General features: G+C 34.4%; 1 long non-coding RNA gene and 1 pseudogene across 1 annotated transcript; both read right to left on the reverse strand.

Moving 5' to 3' along the window:
- Nucleotides 1-1368: 1368 nt before the first annotated feature.
- Nucleotides 1369-4596, reverse strand: LOC141448629 (uncharacterized). Its single transcript, XR_012455180.1, has 3 exons — nucleotides 4401-4596; nucleotides 4132-4311; nucleotides 1369-1638 (listed from the first exon to the last, which is right to left on the reverse strand). It is a non-coding gene; the product is annotated as an uncharacterized lncRNA (long non-coding RNA).
- A 4149-nt stretch (nucleotides 4597-8745) lies between these two features.
- Nucleotides 8746-8925, reverse strand: LOC141450574 (U4 spliceosomal RNA; annotated as a pseudogene).
- Nucleotides 8926-11382: the final 2457 nt, after the last annotated feature.

Consider the following 11382-nt stretch of genomic DNA (forward strand, 5'->3'; position numbering starts at 1 on the left):
CGTCGAATAACTCTAGCCTGCCTAGATCTTGTCTTCGCCACCATAAGTGCTGCTACAGGTAAAGCGTGGGAGTCCAGAGTTTTGGCTTGCCTATCCGTTAATTGTGCCCAGTTTGAACAGATTCTTTAAAAAAAAGAACGTAATTTTGACAATAAACTGAAATTTGTTTTTCATATTTTAAATTACTATAACTTTTAAAAAACTTAACCGATTTCAAAAATTTTTTTTTTTTTTAGGAGCTCCAATACTATAAAAATATGCAAAAAAAAAAATATAACGTTCCATTTGAAAAAACAAAGTTGGATGCTGTATCTCGTGATACCGGGGTTTTAAAAAATGGGTCAATCACTGAAAATAAACTAGACTAAAAATTATTAAATACCTACGTGTTTTTTATTTTTTCGAAATTTCCCGCCGTTAAAAAAAAAAGTGGGTGGAGCATATAACTCTGGTCACCCTGTATATATGATAAATTAATAATATATGTTCGTACTTTTGCTCTCTCATAATTAACCCATTCAATTATAAGATTTTATTGGAATGAAAAGATTCAAAAAACTTGACAAATCAATGGAAGTTTTAGCTAATTAAAATTTATATTATAAGTGAAATTATGAGATTTCTATTTCAAGCAAGAACCCACTGGCTGCGGCTTTAGGCTGGTAACAATTTCAACAAAAATCCAACTCACAGGAAGTCCGAGAGAATATATCCGGTAAAAAAAATATGACTCAATCGCAATATTTCATACTGGTACACGGAGTAAAGTGTAAACAGGGGTCTGTGAATGAAATCCTAGAAACATCCAGAACTGCGGTAACACACGTAGAATAATTTTTCTTTCACAGGAGAAGTGGTTTCCTGTGCTTTTCCTACAAATGTTTTTCTTCAAGAATACTATTTCCGAGAAATGTACAGTATTACCTCTTAATTAATATTAAAGAACATTGAATTAATTGGTGGAAACCTAACTTTTGAAGGAAGTCAATCACCGGAAAGCGCGACTATACAGAATGTTTTTCGAAAGATTTTCTTTTGACATTGTTTAAAAAACAAAATCTAAATGTATGATGATAAAGTTGATTAGTGTTAAATTGTACCTGTAACTAGTGTAGACTCCGAAAGTGTGCCTTAAAATATAACATAATGTGGCGATGGTAACAATTTTTCATATTTGTCCTTTTTATCCCCTTTTTCTTTATAAAAATAATGTTAATTGACTAACTAAGAAAGTGTGTGAATTCTTTTTCTTTTAAAAGAAATTAAAATGTAACAAAATAAATGAAGAAGAAAAGTAATGAAATTGATCTTTATTAATTAAATAAATGTATTTTGGGAATAAAAAGGAAAAACTTTTTCTACCCCTGGACTTTTGCATTTAGGAAATTAAATTATTTTCAGCTTTAGGCGAACCAGCAGTGAATTAGTCCATCCAAGGAATTTTTTATTTTATTTCATTTCAAACAAGTCTATTTTCATCAATTTCTTTATTCAGAATTGTCCATTATCAAAATTAAAATCGATACAGTTAGATTCAGTTATCGTTATTTTTTTTTATTTCATCTTATAGCCATTTTCAGTTCAGCAGGCTGCAGATTAGAAGCCATTCCAGCTTCTCAACGATGACTTACACACCACCTGCAATAATGGCAAGTATCAATGACGTCAAATTTAAATTTGTCCTAGTTTCTTTTAAATTTTCATAATAGCTGGTAAATGAAAGAATTGTTTGCTCTAGGGATTTTCATAGATGAACTTCAGCCAGAAGTGATGAGGTTACAGCTTGGAGATGGTAATTCTTAGAGAACCATAATTCTCTCGGCCACCTCAGGAATCAATTAAAATTAGGGAAGAGAAAAAAGAAAAAAAAATCACAGTATTTTGTTTCATTTAACAATGGCTCATGCAGCCCTCACTGTTGCAAATGGCCAAAAAATATTGTTAAGAAGTGGAAATAAAAGGAAATCGATTAATTTCGCTTTTCATCTCTTATCCTTGTATTATACTTCGTTATTTTCCTTTGGCTTCGAGATAGATGACTATCCTTAGAAGATTGTTTACAACTCGTCTCATTAGAACTTTGTCCTATATCTGAAAGCCTTTAAAAAGAATAATAATTAGATAATTACTTTAATAGGATGAAAAATTATTACCAGTTTCAGTCATTATAAACTTTATTATGCCGAGCTTTCGACCTAGGGACTAGGTCATCTTCAGGGCTAATTTACAATATACTGTTTTACATCATTGGAGGGTGGTGTGTCTTCTGTCATGTCTGTTCAGTCCATGTGTAAAAACAGTATATTGTAAATTAGCTTGAAGATGACCTAGTCCTTAGGTCGAAAGCTCGGCAGTATAAAGTTTATAATGACTGAAACTAGCATTTATTTTTCATCCTATTGAAACTATGATTCAGTCACCAAAAATAATGAACAATAATAATTACTTTAACAAACAGGAACGTACGAGGTTCTCAGACGGCTCCCAAGCAGAGGAAGAATGAAAACAGGGGAACAGGGCCGCTATCCAAGCTGACTTTGGAAACAAACGAATATTTTCTATTGAGTGAGTGTTCTACTAAATTCAAGAAATGAGAAGTCCCACTAACTGCGCGAAATAGATACTCTTTTGAGGAAGTAATAACTGTAATTGAGCTTCTGATTTATACGAGGGTCGTTTGAAAAGTCCGTGCAAAAATAAAAACTACTTAATTTTTTGGGGTAAACCTTTTTTATTTTTCAACATAGTCTCCTTTTAGGCTTATACACTTCGTCCAACGCTGCTCTAGTTTGTTGATCCCTTCCGAATAATAGGATTTGTCCAAGTCTGAAAAATAGCCATTCGTTTCTGCAATCACCTCCTCGTTTGAATAAAATCTTTTTCCCGCCAGCCATTTCTTCATATTGGGGAACAAATAGTAGTCCGAGGGAGCCAAGTCTGGAGAATAGGGGGGATGTGAAACGAGTTGGAACCCTATTTCCATTAATTTTGCGACCACAACTGTTGAGGTGTGAGCTGGTGCGTTGTCGTGATGGAAAAGGACTTTTTTGTGGGCCAATCGTGGGCGTTTTTCTTGCAGCTCGGTTTTCAAACGGTCCAATAACGATGAATAATATGCACCTGTAATAGTTTTACCCTTTTCCAGATAGTCGATGAGGATTATTCCTTGCGAATCCCAAAAGACAGTCGCCATAATCTTTCCGGCCGAAGGAACGGTCTTCGCCTTTTTTGGCGCAGATTCCCCCTTGGTAACCCATTGTTTAGATTGTTCTTTGGTCTCAGGAGTGTAGTGATGTATCCATGTTTCATCCACATTGACGAAACGACGCTTAAAGTCCTGCGGATTCTTCTGGAACAGCTGCAAACCGTCCTTGCAACACTTCACACGATTTCGTTTTTGTTCAAGCGTGAGAAAATCACTCGACTTCCTCGATTCAAACGAATGCCAAACACAAAGAAATAGACCGATCTGGCTGAAACTTGGTGTGTGTTCTTCCAAGAGATGCTACTAACTAAACATAACCTCGATACGCGCCAGTAGTGCTATCTCTGACTTTGCACGGACTTTTCAAACGACCCTCGTAACTAACTTGTTACAGTGGAACGATTAGTGTCCTTCACTTTTATGTTTTGTGAAGTTGGTACGTTTTCTTTTAAAGACTAAAAATAATTTGAGCGACTTGTTAATTTTCATTAACATTATAGTGGAGATTTTACATTTTTAATCAAAATAAGTAATATTTATAATTTATTTTCAACATCTTGGTATGCTTACACTTTTTATTCAGCATCTTATAAAAATAACAAAGATAAAATTAGCTACAGATTTTTTTGTTTTGCATAAAAAGGAAATTAATTAATGTTAAATATTGTACTACATTTAATTGGTTCTTGTGTAAATTAGTTTATCATTTTAAAAGGCACTTTACTCATCAAATTGTAAACCACGAAGGACTTCGTTAAAAAGAAATAATTATGTATGTTTAACTGTTTAAATAATAAGTATTGCTAAAATGAAATTTATTTCTTTGTTTGGTGGTTATTTAAAATGAAAGCTGTAATGTTAAGGAGTTAAGGAGAAGGAAATAAATAGAAAAATGATGTGCAAAAACGGAATATTAAAATATATACCCTCCAGTTGTACACTCGGTAGATATGTGATGAATAGAACGGAAGTTACAATCATGTCAGGTCATCTCAGATAAGTTAAAATCAAACAAAAGGATTTACGTCAGAACTAAAGCGGAAGCTGTCTTAACTTCGCCATGAAACAGTCCATTTATTCTGGTCCTAAATATGACACACGTGCTCCTAAAGGAATAAAATTATTTCTTTCTATATGAAACATATTTAGAGAACATATAATGCATTAAAGTAGTTCTAGTTATTTTTATTTTTACTTTTAATTTAAGGTGCGTCAACATGTAAGGTACGACACCGGAACTTGGGCACTGTTCTCTCGTTTCAGATAGTCCTTTTCATTAATGGATCCAAGGGCAGAATGAATGGAATGAATTCTCCATCTATAACCTGTCCATCGCACAACTAACATGAGATAAAACCCTCCTTAGTTAATATAGTTGAAATTAATTTTGCAATTTTAGTACTGTAAAGCAGGTTAAAAACGTTTTAGAACAACAAAATAAAACCGTTTACGAAAGTAGAGAATTGCAATAATTTATTTTTGGATGAATCAGCAGTAATGTTTGTTTATTTACCCATAAATGGAGGCGACAAGGTTTGTGCGACATTATTTTAAACAAGGTAAGTAGTCAATAGCTCAGTAACAGTTTTCTCAGTTACTGTTCAAGTGAACGAAATTTTCCTTGAGTTATGGAATAATTAGAGATTTATAAACTATATCTAATTCATTTATTTGGCCTTCGATCAAATATGGATTATTGTTGAACTCTAAGATTATAACTAACAGTAATTTTAATTGGCAGATTCCACGAAGTAGCTTTACTTATAATCCGAGCGGATTAGTAACAGACTGACAGAAAGGGCTAGTAAAAATAACGAACTATTGTTAATAAATAGATTAACGATTGACATTAATACTAACTAACCATCGACAGAAAATTACAAGAACTAAATGTGCAATTGAAAAATATGAAAAAGTCCGAGGAGATACTTAAGTAAGGAAGAAACCAGATTAGTCTCGGGGACTGATCTCCTGCTTTCAGAGGATGTTAGGAAGGAAAACATCTTCGCAAAGTATTTAATGCGGCACCCTGTGTTGGCTTTGAAAGAAGAAGGAAAACAGCTTCTCATTTCCTGTTTACATTATGAGTTTGAGTTAAAAACATTTGGCTTTCCGCTGCCATAAGAGATTATATCGCTACGAAGATTATTATTGTGGAAGTTCCTATATCATTTAAGAACGGCGGATTTACCTATTAGACTTTCTAGGAGAGGAGGTTGATAAGCCTTTTAACTGTCATAAGGTGGGGAACTGAACCTGTCCTAGAAAATCAATAATATTTATCTGAAAACATGTTTGACACATGAACAGAAGTGTTATCACTAGGCGATCTCCTCCTGTATCTCGTTTTATTCTAAACAATATTGCATCTTGATAAAACTTTGATTGTAATGCCTTTTCTTTCAGGCGGGCTTTACGTCCAATTACAAAATTAGGTTTCGTGGATGGAGACGATTAGCAAACATTCTTTAGTATAATATACTCATTTTAACCGTCAAATAAAATCCAAAGCCTAGGCACAACCCAGTAAAACATATTACCTAGCTTTGCGGGCCTCGCCTCTAACCATTCGGCTACTCTGTACTGCCCTGACAGTAAAAACCAATAAATAAAAATTGCAGAATCAAATCTGAATGTATAATATAGTAACCAGTTCGTTGATGTATGATGTGTATAACTGAAAATAAATAATACAAATTATTATTGTTTATTTCTTTTGCAACTGTACTAGTATTGTACAACAAGCAAAAGTGATGAGAGATAAGGGATGGCGCAAATACACATGCACGCATCTATATGTGTGTACATACATACACGCGCACATGCATGTGCGCCAAGGGCGTGAGTGGAGTGAACGACGACCATCCAGTGGATGGAAGCCGTTAGTTCGCCAGATTGGCAAGGTTACGCAGCAACCATCCTAGGAGGTCGGCGTTATACGAGTATGTTGAGATGGTCGCATGGACACCGCCGCTTCAGTCTGCGCTGTGTATTTGAGGAAAGTGTTGTAGTAGACTTGTTGTGGATCAGAGGGTGGTAATGACTGTGTAGATTTGAGTGGAGTTTTGTGTACCGAGATTAGGGCTATTTCAGAGACGAGTGGAATATTTAGATCAGAGTGTATAGTATGATTGGAGACGTAGAAGGGAGCATTAACTATTGTCCTTAGAATTTTTGATTGTAAGGTCTGAAGTTATTTAGTTAAAAATCATTAATCAATCATTAATTATTAAAATAGATTTGTAGTATTTTTTTATTATTTTTTTGCAGCTGAATCACTTTGCTGTGAATAAAACTAAATTAAAAAGAATCGAAAATTAAAGATCAATTCATTTTTAAGAAAACATATTTAGCATTATTTTTATTCTCTCTACATTTTGATTTTTCTGTTTTTCAATTTATTTAATAATTCATTAGGCAAAGTTGTTTGTAATTAAAAAATAAAACTAAATAGCAAACCCAAATATTTTGTATGAATTTTTTTTGTTTGTTTTGTTTTTAATGTCGAGGAAAAACCAGATTACATTTTAAAAGAGTTTTGAAAACAGGACCCATCTAACTGGTACAGTTTTAAGTGCTAAAACTTTGTATACTTTAGACGCGACGAAGAGTTGAGGGTGGAGTATATAGAAGGTGCACAGCTGAGCTATGTTCATATTTAGGTCAAGCCGAGGGGCGGTAAGTTAGGACAACACTTAGCCCATCCTCTGCACCATCCGGACAGGGCGGCTCCGTGTGCACCAGCTACCGCCAAACAAGGATACAACCAGTTACATAATTACCAGAGCTAGGCACACACCTGTGTACTGCTATTTCTTTACGCTGCACTACTTTTATTTCCACTTATTTTTTTAAAACAAAAACGAGCTACTGTTTTTTTCTTTCCAATTTAGAGAGATTAGCCTTTTTGGTCCTGGAAAGCAGGATTACAGTGCGTCAAGTTAGCATGGAACTTACATAGCACCGTACGTACCTGAGTGAATGAATCACAAGTCTTCTGCTCGACGCAGTTAAGACTGAACAGTTTCTTCAGAACGGGAAATTTTCATTAGGTTGCAAAGGAAGGTGTGTTTTCGTTGTTGATTAGAACTCTTGAGGTAATATAGTGTCCGTTATGCAAATTGCCAGGCAGGCAAGCAGTGTAATGAGCTGTTTCAAAATCTACATATCCTTATCTTACAGCTGGGTTTTTTTGTCTTTTTTTCTCCATCAGGTTCTCAGTGTAACTAGAACCTCAAGAAGAATTTAATTAAGAGCCAACTGGAAGAGATATAGATGAAATGATCTTGTTCTCTAGCAAGAATAAGTATACAATAGAATATATGTAAATTTGACTATAATAAAGTTTATTATTATTAAAGATCAATGTAACGTACGCTCGGCTACCGTGGTGCCTATAGTAGCCATTGTAAATTATAATATAAGTTCTCTTGGCCATAAAAAATATAAACATAAGCGCTTTAAGCACATTTTGTCGTAAATACCTGTGTATCAAACTAAGGTTTTTTAATTTTTTCCCCTTCACACGTAATTATGTTCTCTTTACATCTGTACTACTATTTATCTGTTGAGTGTATACAGGCGCTAAGCTTGAAATCTCAATTTCTGTGTTCTTTCATTTTTGTGTACATATGTAAAGTTTAGTTAATAAATCGCAAATTTCAATAAAAGATTAAAACAAATAAAAATTATTATTATGAATTTTATAATTACCGTTCTACAAGTTCTCGCAAAAATAGTTGACAAAATATCGAAACTCAACCTACATAACAAAAGGCTCTTATATCTAATGTTACTGCGACCCATTTGGTCATACGGCATCGAAGTATGGGGATCGAATAAACGTTTGAACTCTCTGCGCATCCACACTTTACAGTCAAAAATACTACGAAAACTCCTTAACGCTCCATTCAATATTTCTAACCTCACTATCCATAATGACCTCAAAATCCCTTTCATTAAAGACCTTGCTGACACTTGTTTTCTTAAATGTCATTCCTCTACAGCAGGCTTATCCTAACCCTCTCATAGAACACCTATCTTCTTCCACAATACCAGCTAATCCTCCAAGGAGACTGAAGAGAAGAATCGGCAACAAGTCAATGAAATTACAAGAATCATATTGGCTTGAAAGACTTAAACGAGGGCCTCCAACAATGTACATCATCAGTCTGCTAACACAGAATACTGATAAAAAGAAGTCCTTTTCTACCATGCTGGTCAGGTGAACGGGAAACCATCGACGCTTCAGCCTTTGGGGAAGGTTTTCTGTTTGGGGGCAGGTTTCATGAAAGAGCTTTATAGAGTTCAGACAGTTTGGAATGAACTTTGATGTAACGAGATTTAGCAAGGCCAAGAAATAATATATACATATTTCTGTTGTTTATTTGTTGTAGATAGTCTGATTGTTATGATATGTCAGGATTTGGGAAATGTGGGATTGGATGCAATCAAAATTGGAGCACTTATCCTTACAGTTCAAGTCCATGTGTTTCTATTGAGGCGATTTGGGCTTGAAAAGTTTCTTTTTTTCCAAAATAGACCATTTGGATCATTTAAAAAATATTTTGACCATGTGGTAGCGTAATTTAAGTTACTGTTGATTCAGTTGGGTATTCCAGAGGCGTTGGCCGGAGATATAGAAATATAATTGTTTCAACTAGCAATAATCGCACCTCAGGAGTCCTTCATTGGTTTCGATATTACCACTGCTCAAGGTTGTATTAATAATAATTGAAGTGAGTACTTAAGAATAATGAAGTGATGATTATTGAGTGGCATAGGTGAGAAAAACGGTAATTCTTTCTAAAATTACGCATTCCAAAGAATCACTTTTCAGTTATTTGCTAAATTATCCGATCTAGTGATATTTTAAACGCCAGCAGAAAGCAGTAAAGGTATTGGGAAGATGTACGAAATAAAAGTCCGTGAACTTGGTACAGATATTGAGGTTTAATATTGATCAAATTTAATTGCTTTTCGTTTTAAAATTTATTGATCGAAAGAGATTTAATTAACCAGCAGCACTTCATAAATTAATTTACATTCTTTAACAGAAGAGGGTAGAGGGCTATTAAGTCTGGCCAATGAAGGAAAACAAATAAATTGCCAATCAGCTAATGAATATGAATTTGGGAAGCAACTTCCTTCCAGGATAAAATTTTTCATTTAAAAGGATGGTGATAAAAAAAGTGGTAAACAAAACAAAAAATGAAGAAAGATGCTGCTTTGTAAAGAAAAGGGTAAGCTGTTGCCAGAGATTTTGACAGGCGCTCTCTAGCTCTCTCTCTAGACTCCAGCTATGGAAAAAATTCCAACCCCCTATCAAATTCATTAGAGCGAAACCCCACCGCGCCACCTCGCCCAGTACCGAAATTGGATTAGGGTGTGAGAGGATGAGAGTACAGCAAATAGGAAGGGGCAAACAGACAAGGGGAGGCTAGCTTGCGTTATTGAGTTTTTGGACAAAGGGAAAACGGAAACGAGACCTCCCTCCAGACCTTAACCGGATTTGTACCTACTCCGGAACTAGCAGTGTCTCCACTCGAAATATATTTTTTATTTTAATATACAAAATAATAAAGAACATTCGCTTTGAGTGAAGAAACCAATAATTTTCCTGCTTCAGTTTATAAATTTGCCATAATGGAAAATATGGAAATTGTTTTTTCTGAATAGAATCAATTGGAAGAATGGAAGAAAGGTGCTCAAAGAAGGTAGAGCCCACTGTTGCAGCTGCTTATTGAATCTAATATTCTGTCGAGCTTGATCATTCACAAGACTATTCTCCAAGTTCTAATTTTTTTAAACTCCGAGAAAGACACAGCAAGCGATCTGATTGGCTGAATTTAAGCTTGCCCAAGAGATGTTCCCCGCTTGAGCAATGGTACCAAAAGTAAATTTCAATTTAGCTTCGGAGAATTATTGTACCAATCCCTAACTTATAGAGCCTGATTGCTGCAGGTTGGGTTCTAACATTTTACTCTATATATAATATTACGTTATTCAAAAAAAAGCCTTGTAAATTTTTACCTTCATAAAAGATGCGAAATTGTTGACTACAGTTCATATGCAATCATTTGAGTCGTCAACATATTTTAAACGTCGTAACCTTTTTTTTGGGCTTTTCTTTTGGCATTGGCTTTCGCCATACAGCCAGCATCGTCTAGTTGCTTATCACTAGAATATCACTCACTCTCCATTCTTACTTACAAATACATTCGCTTCACACATTCATCACTCTACTATATACAACTATTTACATAAACCTTACTACTAATAGATGGATCAGTACTCTATATTCCTGCCATCCTTATGGCTTAACCGAAATTAAGATCACGTAATTCTTCTCTAATCATTTTCTTCCATTCATTCTAATCGGCTATAACTTTTAAATACATTCATATTTCTTCGCTAGCTCTGCTACAGATTTAAGCACTTAGATGTTGGTGGAGAATATTATGTCCTCGTAGCGAAATGGTGCATCTAAATACCTGTATATGTCGTCAAACATTCGTTTCCTTTCTACCATATAACGTGGACATATCATTATTATATGTTTGAAATCCCCCTTCTCATTGCAATCTACGCAAAGAGGAGAGGTCCTGTCATAATCTTTAACTCGTTAGTTTTTCTTGTCTTCTTAGTGAATGCACTTAGCAATGTATGCACTTTTGGTGGTTATGGAAATGTTCTTATCGTCTTGAATATTAGACTATTTGTACAATTTCACCCAATTTTTCCCGAAATTGAGTTTTTAATGGTTTTTGACGCCCTCAAAAACAAAAAAGATTTTCCAGCGAGGCCTATCAATGTGTGTGTGTTGTTAAGAATATAAATTGAATTGAACATCTCATAAATCGTAAATATTTACCACGACTTCGCTGAAAGCTTGAATTAGGCATTTCCGTTCTTGTATCACAGTTTTAATTTTAATTTTTTGTTTTGTTTTATTAAATTTAAAAATCCAAAAGTTGGAAATGCACTTTATACAAAAATGTTTCAGTTCTTAAAATTTTGATACTGATTTTTGTCTTCCTTAATGCTTATTACTTTTGTTCGGAACATTTTTCCCGATTTTTTTAAGGAGCTATTTCCCAGGAACACTTTGTTCAGCTACTTTCTTAAGAGCTCATTCAGAACATTTAACTTTACCGTCTCAAATCTTACCAAAGACC

The sequence above is a fragment of the Rhodnius prolixus genome, unplaced genomic scaffold, assembly GCF_049639745.1.
Source record: "Rhodnius prolixus isolate KJV_2025 unplaced genomic scaffold, Rpr scaffold_2, whole genome shotgun sequence".
NCBI lineage: Eukaryota > Metazoa > Arthropoda > Insecta > Hemiptera > Reduviidae > Rhodnius > Rhodnius prolixus.